Raw genomic sequence first — 24,737 nt, forward strand, 5'->3', positions numbered from 1 at the left:
CCCCGACCCACGACGCCACTGTACTTCGACCCCCGACACCCTACGTACCCTGACCCCCAACCCCGACCCCCGACACCTCTTCGGCCTCTTGTTGACCGAAAAGACCCCAACTCCTGACGCTAGTGACCCTCGACCCCCAACGACACTAACCCCCGACCACCGACACAACTAACCCCCGACCCCCGACGCCACCGACACCCAACACCACCGACCATCGACGCGACCGACACCCGACACCACCGACCATCGACACCACTACGCCGACGGGGGTCATAGTTTTGTAAATTTTGAGTTAGGGCACATATTTCCCGAATATGTTAATTATAAAAACATCGTATTTGTGTTGATCGTGTGAATTTCAATGTGCAGTTGTTCGACGACCTCCACGTGCGTTGGACGAGCTCCGCCCTTGCGTTTGTTGGTGAGCACAGATGACTTCTCCTCCTACCCCTTAATTTGCTCTGTCCCGGTCTTCAATCATGAGTATGCGTGACCAGTATGCGTCTCCCGTTCGAAAGGGAGACATCTATAAACATGCATTTCTTTGCATATTTATAACCGCCATCCTTTCGAATTGTCCAACATTATCCATGGACAGCCCGAGTATGTGTAGATTGGGTTTGTTTTCCCGTATGCTATGCTCCAGATCCGATGCGGAATTTCGTCAGTGCCTCCCCTGTTGTTCTCCGGGTACACATCCTCTGTGCTTATTGCCGAGACGTGTATCAGGAGAACAGCGGGGAGGTGCTGCCGAAATTCTGCGTCACATCTGGAGCAGAGCATGGGAAAACGAACCCAATCTACACATACTCGGGTGGGATTAGGACATATCTTTACCTATTAGCGTGTAGGTTGCATGGACGTAATAAAACTGACAAACTTGATTAGCGTATGAATATTGATGATGAATTATATATTTATTTCTTGTGCCCCCATAGGTAGCTACGCAGCATGAGTGATCGTGCTTGGATGTACACTGATCACCCTAGTCAGAAAGACATGACCCATGAATGGTTAACAAAAACCAGGGGGTTTGTGAGAGCCGCATTTGCAAATGGCCAGCAAAAAACATGGTGCCCCTGTCCCAACTGCGACAACTGGAAAAAGAAGACATAGTTTGAAATGGGTAAACACCTGCAGAAGTGGGGTTTTACCCCTAATTTTATGGTGTGGACTTTTCATGGTGAATGTGACCAACGTGCCAGAGCTGAGGTGATTCTTCGTCGCACCGACAAGCATGGTACCGGGATTGAAGACATGGTGCAAGACTTTGATGATGCTCGGGATTCAGACGATGAGATGGAGGAATCTGCAAAGGCCTTCTATGAAATGTTAAGAGTCTTCAAAATGTCCTCTCCACGAGCAGACTGAGCTTTGTCAGCTGGATGCCATCGCGCAAGTAATGGCTCTGAAGGCTCAATTCAACCTAGGTAGAGAATGCTACGACGCGATGATGAAGATATTTGGACGCTTTCTACCTAAAGGCCATGTACTGCGTGCAAACCTGTACCAGTCAGAGAAAATCCTCCGTGCACTTAAGATGCCCTATGAGAAGATACATGCCTGTGAGAATGGATGTGTCTTATTTAGGCTTGAGTATGCGTCCTTGAACTATTGCCCCATTTGCAATTCTTCCAGGTATATTGTAGTAGACAACGGCATGGGTGAGAAGAATCAGACAAAAATCCCCATTAGTGTTCTTCGGTATCTGCCAATCGTACCAAGACTTCAACGTCCTTTCATGGTCGAAGAGACGGCCAGACAGATGACATGGCACAAATTGGGCAAAAGAACCGAACTAGATGCGGATGGGAACAAGATGCTGGTACACACTTCAGATGGTTTTGCGTGGAGGCACTTCGATGCATTACATAAGGATAAATCGGAAGATCCAAGACAACCTAGATTTGCCATCAACACAGATGGGTTCAATGTGTATGGTATGACGGCAGCACAATACAGTTGTCGGCCTGTATTTGTCATTCCACTAAATTTGCCACCCGGAGAGATTATGAAAAGAAAGAACATTTTCCTGACGTTGATAATTCCATGGCCGAACTATCCCGGGAAGAATATGAATGTGTACATGCAGCCGCTTAAGTATGAGTTGCAAGAAGCCTGGGATAATGGGATCAAGACCTACGACGCGGCTACCAAAACAAATTTCAAAATGCATGTGTGGTACATGTACTCGACGCATGATTATCCGGCGTTTGCACTATTCGCTGGCTGGTGTGTGCATGGAAGGTTCCCGTGCACCACATGCAAGGCAGCTCTTCAGTTCCGTTGGCCGCAGGCTGGTCGCAAGTATTCTTGCTTCAACATGCATAGACAATTCTTGGATCCTGACCATAAGTTCAGAAAAGACAAGAAGAATTTCATCAAAGGTAGAGTTGTCAAAAACACTACACCAGCTGTGTTGACAGGCCAACAGACCCTTGATCAGTTAAACGCTCTCGAGACTGATCCTTCGCGTCCAGGATACTTCAAAGGGTATAATACGGAACACGCCTGGACTCACAAGTCATGCTTATGGGATCTGCCTTACTTCAAAGACCTCCTTTGCCCACACAACATTGACGTGATGCACAGTGAAAAGAATATTGCGGAGGCCATTTTTGGTACATTGTTCGGCATAGAGGGGAAGTGAAAAGATAATCCTAAGGCTAGAATCGACCTGGAGGCTCTATGTGATAGACCGTTGCAAAACTTGCGACAACGGAAAGGAAAGCAAAGCATAGCGAAGCCAAAGGCATGGTTCAATCTTGAAAGGCCAGCTATGAGGGAAATGCTATTGTGGGTGAAAATGCGGTTGATGTTCCCCGATGGGAATCTAAAGAGGGGAGCGAGTCTTGAGAAATTGAAAATATTTGGGCTCAAGAGTCATGATTGGCACATATGGATTGAGCGGGTAATGCCGGTGATTATGCGTGGCTTTATCCCTGAGGATGAACGGCTAGTACTGGCAGAGCTAAGCTATTTCTTCTGTTTGCTTTGTGCGAAAGAACTATCGCCTGGCGTGCTAGATGAAATGGAAGAGTTGGCGCCGGAGTTGATCAGCAAATTAGAAAAGATCTTTCCACCGGGCTTCTTTAATACAATGCAACATTTGATTTTGCATCTCCCGACCGAGGCAAGAATGGGGGGCCCGTTCAAAATCGATGGTGCTACTCAAATGAGAGGATGCAGAAGACGCTTCGAGCTAAGTGTAAAAATAAACGTAGAATTGAAGCATCGATGGCCGAGGCATTCATTACTGAGGAGGCAGCAAACTTCGTGACAGCGCACTACGAAGTCAAAAATCATCATTTGCAAAACCCGAAGCCTCGGTACAATGATGGCGATCGAAAAAAAGGTCGATCCAATCTCAGCCTATTCAATGGTAAGCTCGCACCATCCGGTGCTTCGAAAGGGAAATCGTTGGATGTCGAAGAATGGCAGACCATTTCATTGTATATCTTCACCAACCTAACAGAAGTGCGGTCGTACATCGAGTAAGTTCTTGGTAATTTATTGTTCCGCAACTTCTAATTTCTTTGAACTACTCTTATTCCCGTATATTTGATATAGTCGATACGTCGCCGAATTCTCGGATGGAGCGGTCATCGAAAAGGATTCCGTCAAAGAGTATGAGCTTCTCGCAAAGCATGGAGGCGACTGTCCCGGTTTCATCTCTTGGTTCAAACAAAGGGTAATTAATTACCATTAAGGGCCCATTTGATTTCTTGGTCTAATTTGAGGCTAATGCATCCATTCTTTCGTATTAAACTTGTAGGCTAATGCAGAGTCTATGGACGCCGAGTTGAGACAAGTCGCTAATGGTTTTGACAATAAGTTCCGTTCATTTGACAAATACAACATCAACGGGTATCACTTTCGTACCTTTGGCAAAGAGCTCTCTATGCCCGACCTAAAGTCTACAAATTGTTCTGTCTCTGCTATCGGTGAAGGAGACACCGAGTATTATGGAAGAGTTGAAGCAATTTATGAACTTCTATTCTATGGCGAAAACCCACCAACCGTCGTAGTCTTCAAATGTTATTGGTTTGAACCGAGGGAGACTAGAAGGACTCATGAACATATAGGACTAGTCGAAATCAACCAAAACACCCACTTAGATGTTCCCGATGTCTAGATTACTGCTCAACAGGCGACACAAGTTTTCTATCTACCGTGGGCATACCAAACTAATCCAAATCTCAAAGGTTGGGATGTCGTTTATGAAGTGCCACCACATTTTAGACCACCTACCCTCAATGAAGAGGATTACGAACCTCACATTAACCCAGACACATATGAAGGAGAATTCTTCCAAGAAACATGTATGTCCAAGAAACGTTTCAAGAACAGCTGTACTTCACATGTTCTTCATGATAGTGATGATGATGATGCATTTATTGATGATAGTGATGATCATGATGCATTTACTCACCCCGAAGCATATATAGACGAGCACGATTGTTATTAGTTCATGTCAGGTATTCAACTATTATACTATATATAAATTTTGAGTTCATGTTAGGTATTCAATTTTTATTAGTCATGTTGGTATTTATGACGATGATACACTTAAATTATATACATTTTATTAGTCCTGTTGGTATTTATGTTGTACTAATTTCATTTACTCTTTGTCATGATAGGTGTTGAAAGATGGTGGGAAAGGGTCGAAAGCACTCCGCGGCTCCTTCTTCGTCGGCGGGTGATGGGATGGGTACTTCCATTCCTGCCTCGCCTCTTCGGAGAGTGTTGCTCTCTACTATGCAAGGAGCGCCCCCCGTGAGAGGAGGTCGACCCCCCGCGAAGCCGAGAGGCACTAATGGTACACGTTGTATTCATGTGGGTATTTATGTTGTACTCATGTTGTATGCATATTGGTATTTATATACATTTTATTACTCATGTTGGTATTTATGTTGTACTAAAGGTACACGTGGGCGCGGGAGAGGTAGGGCGGTGGCTGCCACGCCTTCTGAGGTGGCAGCTACACGGTCTCCGCCACCATCCCAAGCTGATTCACCTGAGGACATGACTTCTAGGGTGGATTCGTCTGAGGTGGAGGCTACACGGTCTCCGGTTCATGAGCCTCGGGTCGATGAGCCTCAGGTCGACGAGCCTTCGGCCCATGAGACTCGTGTCCCAGAGGCTTCCTTCCAGGCGACTCCGGAGCAAAGCAAGGATGAGGGTACGTCCCAAGAGACCCAGTGGGATACCTGGGTTGAGCCAAGTGGCCATGCTGGTAGCGACGAGGAGCTGGGTGAGGGGGCTACCGTCTACCAGCGTGGTAGTCCGGGGCTCCCGCTCGTGCCAGCGACCCCCGGGCAGAGGTAGTCGATTAGGCCAAATGGGGACAAGTAAGTTAATTTACTCTTATTTAACCTTTTGCCTTCGCATTTTCTCGAATATCTAATGTTTTGGCTTTAATTTGTCATACTGTAGGGGTTGGAATGTTGCCAAGGGTGTCCTCAAGCCCAACAGCGTCCTTGGTGTTCTTTTCCGTAAAAACTTCCCCGGGTTTGTTACGTTCCCCGGTCGGGAGCGAGAGGTAGGAATGACCTGGGAGCACTACTTGGGTGCCCCGGCCCCGCCGGAGGTGGAGATCGACGGTGTTTTGTGCGACACGAGGGCGGACATGGTTATCCGAAAGTTTTGGGTAATTTCTCCTTCACACAATTATAAATCAACCATAGCTATTTATTGTACTAATCGGTGTTGTCTCATTTGCAGACCTACTACAGGTGTGAGGAGGGATACGAGGAGGACGCGGCAAAGGTTATCGAAACCGAATGTCGCCGCCTACTTCAAAACTTTCGGCACGAGACTCGGGTGCAGGCTGTTCGAGACTATTATGCCACACGGCGTATTAGGCTTGACAAGGCGAAGTGCCATGATGCTAAGATGGAGAAGGAGCATTACATAAAGGTAATTACATATTATTAAGGCTTTGTAGTTAGTTTCCTTGATTTGGTTCTTACGCGCTCAAATTTCTCTTTATTAACTTAGGTTCCCCCAAGATGGTGTGTGGATAAGATGGATTGTTGGGAGGCCTTGGTGGATCAGTGGTGCTACAAAACGTGGGAGGCCAGCCACAACAACGCCAAGGAGAGGCGTGGCAAAATGGTTGGCGTGCCACACCATCAAGGGAGCATCAAATTAGTCCAATTTGGCGAGAACTGGGTATGTGGTTTGCTTCATGCCTCATGCAATTCATTCTTAATGCTATCTTGAGCCCTTTACTAATAAAATTTTCCTCTCTCTCTATGTTAGGCGCGTCACAATAAGACAGAGGCGCCACAGATGTACGACCTATATGCGATGGCCCATACTGCCTCGTACAAGAAGGTCAAGGCATTCTCTGAGTGTGACCTCGAGCATCCAGAAAACTTCACCAACATCTCCTCCCACCACAAGCTCGTGAAGTACAGAGATCACGAGAAGGCAAGGAAAGGGGAGGACTTTAACCCGAGCGAGGGGCCTATTGATCCAGAGCTGGTGATGACAGCTGGCAACGGGAGGCCCCATGGCTCGATCGCCATTGGAGACGGCCTTATACGCTGTCGTAGCACTCTCCGGTAGATAAAGGCACGCCAAACGAGCTCTTGTCCGGAGATAAGACGTCGTCCACGGCCAGTCGAGCTCGCCCTCGAGGTTAGTTTAATGGACTCAACTATCTTTCCGCATTATGTTGTGCGTTGGAACCAATATGATTACATTGCTAACAATGAGTTGTGTTGCAGGCTGCTATTCAGAAAGAGAGAGAGGCAATGCAGGCGGCTATGGCGGAGAAGGATAAGGAAATTAGGGAGGTGGAGGAGAGGAGGACTGCATTGGTGGAGGCGGAGAGGGCACGGAATGATGTGTCTAACAGGGCCATATACGAGCTCTTCGTGGTAAGTTTCTTCTTCATCTTATTTCAAATCTTGCATTTGAATGTCCGTTTCATTAATAAATAAAAAGTTTGACTTGTCAAAACCAAATGTACAGTCTATGTGCGAGAAGAACGGCCAAGTCCCTCCGCCGATGCCAGTCATTAACGTGGCGGGGACGGTGAGTTTCATTTCAGTGCAGTGATCTTAAGAGTGTCCTCATGCTAACTACACATTGCAAACGATGTTTGGTGCAGAATATCTCCCGAAACGCATCGCACGACCCTTCTATAGTCGAGCCTTCTCTAGGGCAGCCTTCTCCAGGTGAAACAAGCCAGAGCCACCGTGCTTCACCACTGTGATGACGATAATGGTATGTTATTTCTAGTGTTTTAATACAAAATAGCTAGACTTCCATCTAAATGACATAATTAGCTTAGTTAGCTCCAAGAAAGGCTCAATTGGCTAATTATCCTACGAAATGACATAATTAGCTTAGTTAGCTCCAAAATGACCTATTTAATAAAAAATGACCTACGGTTAGCTAATTTCTCTCCTAAATGACATAATAAAGCTTACGTAGCTGCAAGATGACCTATTCCCCCTAACTTAGGTATTAAATGGCCTATAATTAGCCTAGCTAGATCCAAAATGGCTTAATAAGCATAGTTTGCTCCGGAATGACCTATTTTACCACAGTTAGCTCCGAAACGACGTATAGTTAGCTAGGGTTCCACCTAGATGACATAATTAGCTTAGTTAGCTCCTAATTGGTCTATTTAATAAAACATGACCTATACTTAGCTAATTATCCTTGAAATGACATAATTAGCTCCAAAAAGGCATTCTAAGCCAATTTAGCCCGAAGAAGGGGACAAGAGGAGAAGAAAGAGGAAAAATGAAAGGAAGGAAGAAGAATAAGAGGAGAAGAAGAAGGAGGAGAGGGAGGAGGATAAGAAGAAGGAGAAGAAGGAGGAGAAGAAGGAGGAGAAGAAGGAGAAGGAGCTCCTCCTTCTCCTTCTTCTTCATCCTTCTTCCTCCTCCTCCTCCTTCTTTTCTTCTTATTCTCCTCTACCTTCTCCTTCTCCTCCTCCTCCTCCTTCTTTTACTTCTACTTCTCTTTATCTTCTTCTACGTAGCTTAGACTCATTCAAGAAAGGCTAAATTGTCTAATTATCCTACGAAATGACATAATTAGCTCGAAAATGACATATTTAATAAAAAATGACCTACAATTAGCTAAGTTTTCTCCTAAATGACATAATAAGGCTTACGTAGCGGCAAGATGACATATTCCCCCTAACTTAGGTATTAAATGGCCTATTATTAGCGTAGCTAGATCCAAAATGCCTTAATAAGCATAGTTTGCTCCGGAATGACCTATTTTACCCAAGTTAGCTCCGAAACGACGTATAGTTAGCTAGGGTTCCACCCAGATGACATAATTAGCTTAGTTAGCTCCTAAATGGTCTATTTAATAAAACATGACCTATACTTAGCTAATTATTCTCGAAATGACATAATTAGCTCCAAAAAGGCATTCTAAGCCAATTTAGCCCGAAGAAGGGGACAAGAGGAGAAGAAAGAGGAAAAATGAAAGGAAGGAAGAAGAAGAACAGGAGAAGAAGAAGAAGGAGAGGGAGGAGGATAAGAAGAAGGAGAAGAAGGAGGAGAAGAAGGAGAAGGAGGTCCTCCTTCTCCTTGTTCTTCCTCCATCTTCCTCCTTCTCCTTCTCCCTTCTTCTTTTCTTCTTCTTCTCCTCATCCTTCTCCTTCTCCTCTTCCTCCTCCTCCTCCTCCTTCTTTTACTTCTTCTTCTCTTTCTCTTCTTTTACGTAGCTTAGACTCATCCAAGAAAGGCTAAATTGGCTAATTAGCCTACGAAATGACATAATTAGCTTAGTTAGCTCCAAAATGACCTATTTAATAAAAAATGACCTACAGTTAGCTAAGTTCTCTCCTAAATGACATAATAAGGCTTACGTAGCTGCAAGATGACCTATTCCCCTAACTTAGGTATTAAATGGCCTATAATTAGCCTAGCTAGATCCAAAATGGCTTAATAAGCATAGTTTGCTCCGGAATGACCTATTTTACCCAAGTTAGCTCTGAAACGACGTATAGTTAGCTAGGGTTACACCTAGATGACATAATTTGCTTAGTTATCTCGTAAATGGTCTATTTAATAAAACATGACCTACACTTAGATAATTATCCTCCAAATGATATAATTAGCTCCAAAAAGGCATTCTAAGCCAATTTAGCCCGAAGAAGGGGACAAGAGGAGAAGAAAGAGGAAAAATGAAAGGAAGGAAGAAGAAGAAGAGGAGAAGAAGAAGAAGGAGAGGGAGGAGGAGAAGAAGAAGGAGAAGAAGGAGGAGAAGAAGGAGAAGGAGCTCCTCCTCCTCCTTTTCCTTCTTCTTCCTCGTTCTTCCTCCTTTTCCTTCTCCTTCTTCTTTTCTTCTTCTTCTCCTCTTCCTTCTCCTTCTCCTCCTCCTCCTCCTCCTTCTTTTACTTCTTCTTCTCTTTCTCTTCTTCTACGTAGCTTAGACTCATCCAAGAAAGGCTAAATTGGCTAATTATCCTACGAAATGACATAATTAGCTTAGTTAGCTCGAAAATGACCTATTTCATAAAAAATGACCTACAATTAGCTAAGTTCTCTCCTCAATGACATAATAAGGCTTACGTAGCTGCAAGATGACCTATTCCCCCTAACTTAGGTATTAAATGGCCTATAATTACTGTAGCTAGATCCAAAATGACTTAATAAGCATAGTTTGCTCCGGAATGACCTATTTTACCCAAGTTAGCTCCGAAACGACGTATAGTTAGCTAGGGTTCCACCTAGATGACATAATTAGCTTAGTTAGCTCCTAAATGGTCTATTTAATAACACATGACCTATACTTAGCTAATTATCCTCGAAATGACATAATTAGCTCCAAAAAGGCATTCTAAGCCAATTTAGCCCGAAGAAGGGGACAAGAGGAGAAGAAAGAGGAAAAATGAAAGGAAGGAAGACGAAGAAGGGGAGAAGAAGGAGAGGGAGGAGGATAAGAAGAAGGAGAAGAAGGAGGAGAAGAAGGAGAGGGAGCTCCTCCTTCTCCTTCTTCTTCCTCCTTCTTCCTCCTTCTCCTTCTCCTTCTTCTTTTCTTCTTCTTCTCCTCATCCTTCTCCTTCTCCTCCTCCTCCTCCTCCTCCTTCTTTTACTTCTTCTTCTCTTTATCTTCTTCTACGTAGCTTAGACTCATCCAAGAAAGGCTAAATTGGCTAATTAGCCTACGAAATGACATAATTAGCTTAGTTAGCTCCAAAATGACCTATTTAATAAAAATGACCTACAGTTAGCTAAGTTCTCTACTAAATGACATAATAAGGCTTACGTAGGTGCAAGATGACCTATTCCCCTAACTTAGGTATTAAATTGCCTATAATTAGCCTAGCTAGAGACAAAATGGCTTAATAAGCATAGTTTGCTCCGGATTGACCTATTTTACCCAAGTTAGCTCCGAAACGACGTATAGTTAGCTAGGGTTACACCTAGATGATATAATTTGCTTAGTTATCTCCTAAATGGTCTATTTAATAAATCATGACCTATACTTAGATAATTATCCTCGAAATGACATAATTAGCTCCAAAAAGGCATTCTAAGCCAATTTAGCTCGAAGAAGGGGACAAGAGGAGAAGAAAGAGGAAAAATGAAAGGAAGGAAGAAGAAGAAGAGGAGAAGAAGAAGAAGGAGAGGGAGGAGGAGAAGGAGAAGAAGGAGGAGAAGAAGGATAAGAAGCTCCTCCTTCTCCTTCTCCTTCTTCTTCCTCGTTCTTCCTCCTTCTCCTTCTCCTTCTCCTTCTCCTTCTTCTTCTCCTCTTCATTCTCCTTCTCCTCCTCCTCCTCCTCCTTATTTTACTTCTACTTCTCTTTCTCTTCTTCTACGTAGCTTAGACTCATCCAAGAAAGGCTAAATTGGCTAATTATCCTACGAAATGACATAATTAGCTTAGTTTGCTCGAAAATGACCTATTTAATAAAAAATGACCTACAGTTAGCTAAGTTCTCTCCTAAATGACATAATAAGGCTTACGTAGCTGCAAGATGACCTATTCCCCCTAACTTAGGTATTAAATGGCCTATAATTAGCGTATCTAGATCCAAAATGCCTTAATAAGCATAGTTTGCTCCGGAATGACCTATTTTACCCAAGTTAGCTCCGAAACGACGTATAGTTAGCTAGGGTTACACGTAGATAACATAATTTTCTGAGTTATCTCCTAAATGGTCTGTTTAATAAAACATGACCTATACTTAGATAATTATCCTCCAAATGACATAATTAGCTCCAAAAAGGCATTCTAAGCCAATTTAGCCCGAAGAAGGGGACAAGAGGAGAAGAAAGAGGAAAAATGAAAGGAAGGAAGAAGAAGAAGAGGATAAGAACAAGAAGGAGAGGGAGGAGGATAAGAAGAAGGAGAAGAAGGAGGAGGAGAAGGAGAAGGAGCTCCTCCTTCTCCTTCTCCTTCTTCTTCCTCCTTCTTCCTCCCTCTCCTTCTCCTTCTTCTTTTCTTATTCTTCTCCTCTTCCTTCTCCTTCTCCTCCTCCTCCTCCTCCTTCTTTTACTTCTTCTTCTCTTTCTCTTCTTCTACGTAGCTTAGACTCATCCAAGAAAGGCTAAATTGGCTAATTATCCTACGAAATGACATAATTAGCTTAGTTAGCTCGAAAATGACCTATTTAATAAAAAATGACCTACAATTAGCTAAGTTCTCTCCTAAATGACATAATAAGGCTTACGTACCTGCAAGATGACCTATTCCCCCTAACTTAGGTATTAAATGGCCTATAATTAGCGTAGCTAGAGCCAAAATGCCTTAATAAGCATAGTTTGGTCCGAAATGACCTATTTTACCCAAGTTAGCTCCGAAACAATGTATAGTTAGCTAGGGTTCCACCTAGATGACATAATTAGCTTAGTTAGCTCCTAAATGGTCTATTTAATAAAAGATGACCTATAGTGAGCTAATTATCCTCGAAATGACATAATTAGCTCCAAAAAGGCATTCTAAGCCAATTTAGCCCGAAGAAGGGGACAAGAGGAGAAGAAAGAGGGAAAATGAAAGGAAGGAAGAAGAAGAAGGGGAGAAGAAGAAGACGGAGAGGGAGGAGGATAAGAAGAAGGAGAAGAAGGAGGATAGGAAGGAGAAGGAGCTCCTCCTTCTCCTTCTTCTTCCTCCTTCTTCCTCCTTCTCCTTCTCCTTCTTCTTTTCTTCTTCTTCTCCTAATCCTTCTCCTTCTCCTCCTCCTCCTCCTCCTCCTCCTTCTTTTACTTCTTCTTCTCTTTCTCTTCTCCTACGTAGCTTAGACTCATCCAAGAAAGGCTAAATTGGCTAATTAGCCTACGAAATGACATAATTAGCTTAGTTAGCTCCAAAATGACCTATTTAATAAAAAATGACCTACAGTTAGCTAAGTTCTCTCCTAAATGACATAATAAGGCTTACGTAGCTGCAAGATGACCTATACCCCTAACTTAGGTATTAAATGGCCTATAATTAGCCTAGCTAGATCCAAAATGGCTTAATAAGCATAGTTTGCTCCGGAATGACCTATTTTACCCAAGTTAGCTCCGAAACGACGTATAGTTAGCTAGGGTTACACCTAGATGACATAATTTTCTTAGTTATCTCCTAAATGGTCTATTTAATAAAACATGACCTATACTTAGATAATTATCCTCCAAATGATATAATTAGCTCCAAAAAGGCATTCTAAGCCAATTTGGCCCAAAGAAGGGGACAAGAGGAGAAGAAAGAGGAAAAATGAAAGGAAGGAAGAAGAAGAAGAGGAGAAGAAGAAGAAGGAGAGGGAGGAGGATAAGAAGAAGGAGAAGAAGGAGGAGAAGAAGGAGAAGGAGCTCCTCCTCCTCCTTCTACTTCTTCTTCCTCGTTCTTCCTCCTTTTCCTTCTCCGTCTTCTTTTCTTCTTCTTCTCCTCTTCCTTCTCCTCCTCCTCCTCCTCCTCCTCCTTATTTTACTTCTTCTTCTCTTTCTCTTCTTCTACGTAGCTTAGACTCATCCAAGAAAGGCTAAATTGGCTAATTATCCTACGGAATGACATAATTAGCTTAGTTAGCTCGAAAATGACCTATTTAATAAAAAATGACCTACAATTAGCTAAGTTCTCTCCTAAATGACATAATAAGGCTTACGTAGCTGCAAGATGACATATTCCCCTAACTTAGGTATTAAATGGCCTATAATTAGCCTAGCTAGATCCGAAATGGCTTAATAAGCATAATTTGCTCCGGAATGACCTATTTTACCCAAGTTAGCTCCGAAACGACCTATAGTTAGCTAGGGTTCCACCTAGATGACATAATTAGCTTAGTTAGCTCCTAAATGGTCTATTTAATAAAACATGACCTATACTTAGATAATTATCCTCGAAATGACATAATTAAGTCCAAAAAGGCATTCTTAGCCACCCCGAATAAGGGGACAAGAGGAGAAGAAAGAGGAAAAATGAAAGGAAAGAAGAAGAAGAAGAAGAGAAGAATAAGAAGGAGAAGGAGTAGGATAAGGAGAAGGAGGAGAAGGAGGAGAAGAAGGAGAAGGAGCTCCTCCTTCTCCTTATTCTTCCTCCTTCTCCTTATTCTCCTTATTCTTCCTCCTTCTCCTTCTCTTCCTCCTCCTCCTCCTCCTCCTTCTTTTACTTCTTCTTCTCTTTCTCTTCTTCTACGTAGCTTAGACTCATCCAGAAAGGCTAAATTGGCTAATTATCTTACGAAATGACATAATTAGCTTAGTTAGCTCCAAAATGACCTATTTAATAAAAAATGACCTACAGTTAGCTAAGTTCTCTCCTAAATGACATAATAAGGCTTACGTAGCTACAAGATGACCTATTCCCCATAACTGAGGTATTAAATGGCCTATAATTAGCCTAGCTATATCCAAAATGGCTTAATAAGCATGGTTTGCTCCGGAATGACCTATTTTACCCAAGTTTGCTCCGAAACGACGTATAGTTAGCTAGGGTTCCACCGAGATGACACAATTAGCTTAGTTAGCTCCTAAATGCTCTATTTAATAAAACGATGACCTATACTTCGCTAATTATCCTCAAAACGACATAATTATCTCCAAAAGGAATTCTTAGCCAATTTAGCCCGGAGAAGGGGGCAAGAGGAGAAGAAAGAGGAAAAATGAAAGGAAGGAAGAAGAAGAAGAGAAGAAGAAGAAGGAGAAGGAGGAGGAGAAGGAGAAGAAGAAGGAGGAGGAGAAGAAGGAGAAGGAGCTCCTCCTTCTCCTTCTTCTTCCTCGTTCTTCCTCCTTCTCCTTCTCCTTCTTCTTTTCTTCTTCTTCTCCTCTTCCTTCGACTTGTCCTCCTCCTCCTCCTCCTTCTTTTACTGATTCTTCTCTTTCTCTTCTTCTACGTAGCTTAGACTCATCCAAGAAAGGCTAAATTGGCTAATTATCCTACGAAATGACATAATTAGCTTAGTTTGCTCGAAAATGACCTATTTAATAAAAATGACCTACAGTTAGCTAAGTTCTCTCCTAAATGACATAATAAGGCTTACGTAGGTGCAAGATGACCTATTCCCCGAACTTAGGTATTAAATGGCCTATAATTAGCCTAGATAGAGAGAAAATGGCTTAATAAGCATAGTTTGCTCCGGAATGACCTATTTTACCCAAGTTAGCTCCGAAACGACGTATAGTTAGCTAGGGTTACACCTAGATGATATAATTTGCTTAGTTATCTCCTACATGGTCTATTTAATAAAACATGACCTATACTTAGATAATTATCCTGGAAATGACATAATTAGCTCCAAAAAGGCATTCTAAGCCAATTTAGCTCGAAGAAGGGGACAAGAGGAGAAGAAAGAGGAAAAATGAAAGGAAGGAAGACGAAGAAGAGGAGAAGAAGAAGAAGGAGAGGGAGGAGGATAAGAAGAAGGACAAGAAGGAGGCGAAGAAGGAGAAGGAGCTCCTCCTTCTCCTTCTCCTTCTTCTTCCTCGTTCTTCCTCCTTCTCCTTCTCCTTCTCCTTATTCTTCTCCTCTTCCTTCTCCTTATCCTCCTCCTCCTCCTCCTTCTTTTACTTCTACTTCTCTCTATCTTCTTCTACATAGCTTAGACTCATCCAAGAAAGGCTAAATTGGCTAATTATCCTACGAAATGACATAATTAGCTTAGTTTGCTCGAAAATGACCTATTTAAAAAAAATGACCTACAATTAGCTAAATTCTCTCCTAAATGACATAATAAGGCTTGCGTAGCTGCAAGATGACCTATTCCCCCTAAATTAGGTATTAAATGGCCTATAATTAGCGTAGCTAGATCCAAAATGCCTTAATAAGCATAGTTTGCTCCGGAATGACCTATTTTACCCAAGTTAGCTCCAAAACGACGTATAGTTAGCTAGGGTTACACCTAGATGACATAATTTTCTTAGTTATCTCCTAAATGGTCTATTTAATAAAACATGACCTATACTTAGCTAATTATCCTCCAAATGACATAATTAGCTCCAAAAAGGTATACTTAGCCAATTTAGCCCGAAGAACGGGACAAGAGGAGAAGAAAGAGGAAAAATGAAAGGAAGGAAGAAGAAGAAGGAGAGGGAGGAGGATAAGAAGAAGGACAAGAAGGAGGAGAAGAAGGAGAAGGAGCTCCTCCTTCTCCTTCTCCTTCTTCTTCCTCCTTCTTCCTCCTTCTCCTTCTCCTTCTTCTTTTCTTCTTCTTCTCCTCTTCCTTCTCCTTCTCCTCCTCCTCCTCCTTCTTTTACTTCTTCTTCTCTTTATCTTCTTCTACGTAGCTTAGACTCATCCAAGAAAGGCTAAATTGGCTAACTATCCTACGAAATGACATAATTAGCTTAGTTAGCTCGAAAATGACCTATTTAATAAAAAATGACCTACAATTAGCGAAGTTCTCTCCTAAATGACATAATAAGGCTGACGTAGCTGCAAGATGACCTATTCCCCCAAACTTAGGTATTAAATGGCCCATAATTAGCGTAGCTAGATCCAAAATGCCTTAATAAGCATAGTTTGCTCCGGAATGACCTATTTTACCCAAGTTAGCTCCGAAACAATGTATAGTTAGCTAGCGTTCCACCTAGATGACATAATTAGCTTAGTTAGCTCCTAAATGGTCTATTTAATAAAACATGACCTATAGTGAGCTAATTATCCTCGAAATGACATAATTAGCTTAGTTAGCTCCAAAATGACCTATTTAATAAAAAATGACCTACAGTTAGCTAAGTTCTCTCCTAAATGACATAATAAGGCTTACGTAGCTGGAAGATGACCTATTCCCCCTAACTTAGGTATTAAATGGCCTATAATTAGCCTAGCTAGATCCAAAATGGCTTAATAAGCATAGTTTGCTCCCGAATGACCTATTTTACCCTAGTTAGCTCCCAAAAAACGTATAGTTAGCTAGGGTTCCACCTAGATGACATAATTTGCTTAGGTAGCTCCTAAGTTGTCTATTTAATAAAACATGACCTATACTTATATAATTATCCTCGAAATGACATAATTAGCTCCAAAAAGGCATTCTAAGCCAATTTAGCCCGAAGAAGGGGACAAGAGGAGAAGAAAGAGGAAAAATGAAAGGAAGGAAGAAGAAGAAGAGGAGTAGAAGAAGAAGGAGAGGGAGGAGGATAAGAAGAAGGAGAAGATGGAGGAGAACAAGGAGAAGGAGCTCCTCCTTCTCCTTCTCCTTCTTCTTCCTCCTTCTTCCTCCTTCTTCTTCCTCCTTCTTTTCTTCTTCTTCTCCTCTTCCTTCTCCTTGTCCTCCTCCTCCTCCTCCTCCTTCTTTTACTTCTTCTTCTCTTTCTCTTCTTCTACGTAGCTTAGACTCATCCAAGAAAGGCTAAATTGGCTAATTATCCTACGAAATGACATAATTAGCTTAGTTAGCTCCAAAATGACCTATTTAATAAAAAAATGACCTACAGTTAGCTAATTTCTCTCCTAAATGACATAATAAGGCTTACGTAGCTGCAAGATGACCTATTTAATAAAACATGACCTATACTTAGCTAATTATCCTCGAAATGACATAATTAGCTCCAAAAAGGCATGCTTAGCCAATTTAGCCCGAAGAAGGGGACAAGAGGAGAAGAAAGAGGAAAAATGAAAGGAAGGAAGAAGAAGAAGAAGAATAGAAGAAGAAGAAGGAGAAGGAGGAGGATAAGGAGAAGGAGAAGAAGGAGGAGAAGAAGGAGAAGGAGCTCCTCCTTCTCCTTCTTCTTCCTCCTTCTTCCTCTTTCTCCTTCTCCTTCTTCTTTTCTTCTTCTTCTCCTCTTCCTTCTCCTTCTCCTCCTCTTCCTTCTTTTACTTCTTCTTCTCTTTCTCTTCTTCTACGTAGCTTAGACTCATCCAAGAAAGGCTAAATTTATTAATTATCCTACGAAATGACATAATTAGCTTAGTTAGCTCTAGAATGACCTATTTAATAAAAAAATGACCTACAGTTAGCTAAGTTCTCTCCTAAATGACATAATAAGGCTTACGTAGCTGCAATATGACCTATTCCCCCTAACTTAGGTATTAAATGGCCTATAATTAGCCTAGCTAGATCCAAAATGGCTTAATAAGCATAGTTTGCTCCGGAATGACCTAGTTTACCCAAGTTAGCTCCGAAACGACATATAGTTAGCTAGGGTTCCACCTAAATGACATAATTAGCTTAGTTAGCTCCGAAATGGTCTATACTTAGCTAATTTCTCTCCGAAATAACCTATATATGCACTTCTTAATCTAGTATTATTCTTCTAACTTTCTTATTTGTCATTTTGCTGATTACTTTCACTTCACGGGAAGCTTGGATTATATTGATGGAATGCTTGAAGATGATTTCTTGTACAATGGCTTGTATTGAAACTATTGTAGTATATGGACATATATGAAACTTTGTATGCATGTGGATGAAACTGGTGTAATATATGGTTTGGTACGGATGCAACTTGCATAATATGTATGCACTATGGATGAGAGTTATTTTAATATGGTTATGAGTACGGAAAGAAATTTATTTATGTCAAATATATATAGATATCTTGATTATTGTTAAAAATGATGGATATAATCAAAAATAAATTAAAATGGGGCAGGTTCCCCTCTTTGCCGTGTGCCCCCACATGGCAAAGGGGAGGGGTGGGCAGATAGCAAAGGGGGGAATCTGCCCCCTCTGTTTGCCCTCTTTGCCGTCTGCCCCCACATGGCAAAGGGGGGGTGGGCAGACGGCAAAGGGGGGAATCTGCCCCCTCTGTTTGCCCTCTTTGCCGTCTGCCCCCACATGGCAAAGGGGGGTGGGCAGACGGCAAAGGGGGGAAATCTGCCCCCTCTGTTTGCCCTCTTTGCCGTCTGCCCCCACATGGCAAAGGGGGGCACGACAGACGGCAAAGAGCAGACGCCTGCCGTTAACACTTAATGGGGACGTTGCAGTATATGCCGTCCAAGTTAATTTGCCGTATCCCGCCTCATGGCAAAGATTCTTTGCCGTCTGCTTTACAAAAGCAGACGACAAAGAACCTCTTCACCGGAATTTTTTTTACCGTCTAGTTTTCCGTCTGCTGACTGACGGCAGAGCCTTTTGCCGTCCGTTGTTGCCCCCTTTGCCGTCTGCCATGGCAGACGGCAAATTTCTGAATTTCAGTAGTGAACCTTTCCTCAATGAAACAATCGAGGAAACAATATTTTGACATCCTATCTGCAAGATTTCATAAATGATGCAGCAACTGCTAACATAATTCCAACAGACTTTCAGCATCGCTACGAGTGACAAAGTCTTCATCATTGTCAAGTCTTTGAACTTGTCGTAAACATCTTTGCGACTAGTCGAGCTTTCTTAATGGTGACTTTTCACCATCATCGTTTGTCTTCCTTTGAAAGATCCATCTGTAGTTAACAGTCTTACGACCATCAAGTAGTTCTTCCAAAGTCTACACTTTGGTCTCATACATGGATCCTCTCTCGGATTTCATGGCCTCTAGCCATTTATTGGAATCCGGGCCCACCATCGCTTCTCTATAGCTCGTCGGTTCATTGTTGTCTAGCAACATGACCTCCAAGACAGGATTATCGTACTACTCTGGAGTAGTACGCGTCATTGTCGACCTACGAGGTTTGGCAGTAACTTGATCCGAAGCTTCACGATCAATGTCATGAGCTTCCACTTCAATTGGTGTAGGCACCACACGAACAACTTCTTGCACCCTGCTACACACTGGTTGAAGTGATGGTTAAATAACGTCATCATGTCTCCATCATCCTCCCACTCAATTCTTTCGAGAGAAAATTTTCCTCGAGAAAGGACCCGTTTCTATAAACACTTTGCTTGCGGATCTGAGATAGGAGGTATACCCAACTTTTTAGGTGTCCTATGAAGATGCATTTATCCGCTTTGGGTTCGAGCTTATGAGACTAAAACTTTTTCACATAAGCATTGCAGCCCTAAACTTCTAAGAAACAACAACTTAGGTTTCTCCAAACCATAGTTCATACGGTGTCATCTTAAAGGAATTACATGGTGCCCTAATTAAAGTGAATGTGGTTGTCTCTAATGCCTAGCCCAAAAAAATAGTGGTAACTTGATAAGAGACATCATAGTATGCAATGTTGGAAATATGCCCTAGAGGCAATGATAAATAGTTATTATTATGTTTCATGTTTAAATATAATCATTTATTATCCATGCTATAATTGTATTGAATGAAAACATAGATACATGTGTGGATAAATAGACACAACAATGTCCCTAGCAAGCCTCTAGTTGGCTAGCCAGTTGATCAAGCATAGTCAAGGTTTTCTGACTATGTGCATAGTGTTGTTGCTTGATAACTGGATCACATCATTAGGGGAATCATGTGATGGACTAGACCCAAACTATGAACGTAGCATATTGATCGTGTCATTTTATTGCTATTGTTTTCTGTGTGTCAAGTATTTGTTCCTATGACCATGAGATCATATAACCCACTGGCACCGGAGGGATGCCTTGTGTGTATCAAATGTCACAAAGTAACTGGTGACTATAAACGTGCTCTACAGGTATCTTCGAAGGTGTCCCTTGGGTTAGTATGGATCAAGACTGGGATTTGTCACTCCGTGTGACGGAGAGGTTTCTTGGGGCCCACTCGGTAATACAACATCACACACAAGCCTTGCAAGCAATGTGACTAAGTGTAAGTCATGGGATCTTGTATTACGGAACGAGAAAATATACTTGCCGGTAACGAGATTGAAATAGGTATGCGGATACCGACGATCGAATCTCGGGCAAGTAACATACCGAAGGACAAAGGGAATGACATATGGGATTGCCTGAATCCTTGACACTGAGGTTCAACCAATAAGTTATTTGGAGAATATGTAGTATCCAATAGGGGCATCGAGGTCCCGCTATTGGATATTGACCGAGGAGTACCTCGGGGCATGTCTGCATAGTTGTCGAACCCGCAGGGTCTGCGCACTTAAGGCTCGGCGATGTTTTAGTATAGTTGAGTTATATGTGTGGTTATCGAATGTTATTCGGAGTCCCGGATGAGATCACGGACATCACGAGGGTTTTCGGAATGGTCTGGAGACGAAGATTGATATATAGGATGACCTCATTCGTTGCCGGATGGTTTTCGGGCATTACCGGGAATGTACCGGGAGTGATGAATGGGTTCCGGATGTTCACCGGGAGGTGGCCAACCCACCCGGGGAAGCCCATAGGCCCTAGGGGTGTTGCACCAGCCCTTAGTGGGCTGGTGCGACAGCCCAACAAGCCCTATGCGCAGGAGATAGAAAATCAAAGGGAAAAAGAAAAAAAAGAGGTGGGAAGGAAGGGAAGGACTCCACCTTCCAATCCTAGTTGGACTAGGATTGGAGGTGGACTCCTCCACCTCCTTGGCCGGCGGACTCTTGGGGTCTTGGACCCCAAGGCAAGCCTCCCCTCCCCTCCTCCTATATATAGTGGAGTTCAAGGGCTGATTTGAGACAACTTTTGCCACGGCAGCCCGACCACAAACACCACGATTTTTCCTCTAGATCGTATTTCTGCGGAGCTCGGGCGGAGCCCTGCAGGAGTAGATCCTTCACCACCACCAGAGCGCCGTCACGCTGCCGGAGAACTCATCTACTTCTTCGTCTTGCTTGCTGGATCAAGAAGGCCGAGATCATCGTCGAGCTGTACGTGTGCTGAGCGCGGAGGTGCCGTCCGTTTGGCACTAGATCGGAGCGGACCGTGGGACGTATCGCGGGACGGTTCGCAGGGTGGATCCAGAGACGTGAGGACGTTCCACTACATCAACCGTGTTTCTTAACGCTTCCTGCTGTGCGATCTACAAGGGTACGTAGATCCAAACATCCTCTCGTAGATGGACATCACCATGATAGGTCTTCGTGCGCGTAGGAATTTTTTTGTTTCCCATGCGACGTTCCGTACAGTGGCATCATGAGCTAGGTTCATGCGTAGATGTAATATCGAGTAGAACACAAAGGGTTTTGTGAACGGTGATGTTCGATTTGCTGCCCTCCTTAGTCTTTTCTCAATTCGACAGTATTGTTGGATTGAAGCGGCCCGGACCGACATTATTCGTACGGTTACGAAAGACTGGTTTCATCTGTTGACATGCAACCTCGTTGAATAAAGATGACTGGCGGGTGTATGTTTCTTCAACTTTAGTTGAATTGGTTTTGACAAAGGCGGTCCTTGGAGAGGTTAAATAATAATTTGGACATCTCCGTTGTGGTTTTTCCATAAGTAAGATGCGATCTACTAGATACCCATTGCAACCACGTAAAACATGCAACAACAATTAGAGGACGTCTAACTTGTTTTTGCAGGGTATGCTTGTGATATGATATGGCCAATGACATGACATGATATATTGGATGTATGCGATGATCATGTTGTAATAGTTAATATCGACTTGCATGTCAATGGTACGGCAACCGGCAGGAGCCATAGGGTTGTCTTTAAACTAACGTTTGTGCTTGCAGATGCATTTACTATATTGCTAGGACGTAGTTTTAGTACTAATAGCATGAGTAGCGCGACAACCCCAATGGTGACACGTTGATGGAGATTGATCTACAATCTCTGGCGTTAGCTAGACGAATGCTTATGACAACAAACCTTATCCTGCAACGGCACCAGAAGAATGCTGCTAGCACTCCCCGGCAACGGAAATAGAAGAATGTTGTTGATGGCCCACCAATGCGTGGGTTCGCAGCAGTTTTCGAGGGTAGAGTATTCGACCCAAGTTTGTGGATTCGCACGACGGGAGGTGAGAGAATACTCTCAAGTATTAGCAGTTGAATTGTCAGATTCAACCACACCTGAAAGATTAGTATCTCCAAGCATAGTAGTAACAGCAAAGTACCGAGTAACGGCAGTGTAACGAGCAATAGCAGTTGCAAGAAACAGCAGTAGTGACAGAAGTAGCAAGTAGCAACAGTAGCGAGCGACAGTAGTAGCAACAGTAGTAGCAGCAGAGCAAAACAAGTAACAACAGTAGCAACAGTAACATCAGCAGCAGAGCAAGACAAGTAACAGCAGTAGTAGCAGCAGCAGAGCAAGACAAGTAACAAGAGCAGGAATAGGACAAACTCGTAGGCAATGGGTCGGTGATTTCTTTGGATGCTATTCATCATGCAACAGCTATAACACGGAGAGATATGTGGCTAGCTCCCGTTCGTCAATGTGATGTAGGCATGCATTCTGTGTGTCGTCATACGTGCTTAGGGAAAAGAACTTGCATGACATCTATTGTCCATATCTCCCGTGGCAGCGGGGTCCAAAAGGAAACTACGGGATATTAAGGTTCTCCATTTAATAAAGAACCGGACCAACGCATTAGCATGAACACATGAACTCCTCAAACTATGGTCATCACCGGGAGTGGTTCCGGTTATTGTCACTCCGGGGTTGCCGGATCATAACACATAGTAGGTAACTACAACTTGCAAGATCGGATCTAAAACACACATATATTGATGACAACATAATAATTTCAGATCTGAAATCATGGCACTCGGGCCCTAGTGACAAGCATTAAGCATGGCAAAGTAGTAGCAACATCAATCTCAGAACATAGTAGATACTAGGGATCAATCCCCATCAAAACTAACTCGATTACATGATTGATCTCATCCTACTCATCACCGCCCAGCGAGCATACGAATAAATTACTCACGAACGACGAAGAGCTTCATGGAATTGCAGAGGGAAGAAGGTTGATGATGACAATGGCGACGATTTCCCCTCTTCGGAGCCCAAGATGGACTCCACATCTGCCCTCCAGATGAAGAACAGGTGGTGGAGGCGCCTCCGTATTGAAAACGCGACGAAAACTTTTATTTTTTATTTTTTCTGGGACGAAAGGCAACTTATAGAGCTGGAGTTGGGGGCGGCAGGGCCATGTGGGCCCCACAAGCCTGCCCACCGCCACCAGGGGGGTGGTGGCGGAGCAGGGGCTTGTGGCCCACTGGCCCACCCCCTGAGGTGGATCTTGGCGTAGATATTTTTGATATTTTCTGAAACCGCTCCCCGTAAATTTTTAGGACGTTTGGAGAACTTTGATTCTGCACAAAAATAACACCAAGGCAATTCTGCTGAAAACAGCGTCAGTCCAGGTTAGTTCCATTCACATCATGCAAATTAGAGTCCAAAACAAGGGCAAAAGAGTTTGGAAAAGTAGATACGATGGACACGTATCAGAGATCATGATAATGGAGATCATGGTGTGGCGTCGGTGACAAGAAGATCATGTCGGTGCTTTGGCGATGGAGATCAAGAAGCACATGATGATGGCCATATCATGTCACTTATGAATTGCATGTGATGTTAATCCTTTTATGCACCTTATTTTTCTTAGAACGACGATAGCATTATGAGGTGATCTCTCACTAAAATTTCAAGACGAAATTGTGTTCTCCCCGACTGTACACCGTTGCTACAGTTCGTCGTTTCGAGACACCGTGTGATGATCAGGTGTGATAGACTCAACATTCACATACACCGGGTGCAAAACAGTTGCACACATGGAACACTCGGGTTAAGCTTGACGAGCCTAGCATGTACAGACATGGCCTCGGAACACATGAGAGTGAAAGGTCGATCATGAATCATATAGTTGATATGATTAGCATAGGGATGCTTACCACTGAAATTATCCTCAACTCACGTGATGATCGGACTTGAGCTAGTGGAATTGGATCATGAACCACTCAAATGACTAGAGAGATGTACTTTTTGAGTGGGGGTTTAGCATGTAATTTGATTAGTTAAACTCTAATTATCTTGAACATAGTCTAAGTACACTTTGAAAATATTTGTGTTGTAGATCAATGGCTCACGCGACAGTCACCCTAAATTTTAATACGTTCCTAGAGAAAGCTAAGTTGAAAGATGATGGAAGCAACTTTGTAGACTGGGCTCGTAATCTTAAGTTGCTCCTACAAGCTCGGAAGAAGGATTATGTCCTTAATGCTGCGCTAGGAGATGAACCACCCGCCGCGGCTGACCAAGATGCTAAGAACGCTTGGTTAGCATGCAGGAGGACTACTCAGTAGTTTAATGTGCAGTCTTGTATGGCTTAGAGTCGGGACTTCAACGTCGTTTTGAGCATCATGGAGCATATGAGATGTTCCAAGAGTTGAAGTTTATCTTTCAGAAGAACGCCCGGATCGAAAGGTATGAGACCTCCGATAAATTCTATGCTTGCAAGATGGAGGAGAATTCGTCTGTCAGTGAACATGTGCTCAAAATGTCTGGGTACTCAAACCGTCTAGCTGAGGTGGGGATTGAACTCCCGCGAGAGGCTATCACTGACAAAATTCTTCAATCATTGCCACCAAGC

The sequence above is a fragment of the Hordeum vulgare genome, chromosome 5H (genome assembly GCF_904849725.1).
Source record: "Hordeum vulgare subsp. vulgare chromosome 5H, MorexV3_pseudomolecules_assembly, whole genome shotgun sequence".
NCBI lineage: Eukaryota > Viridiplantae > Streptophyta > Magnoliopsida > Poales > Poaceae > Hordeum > Hordeum vulgare.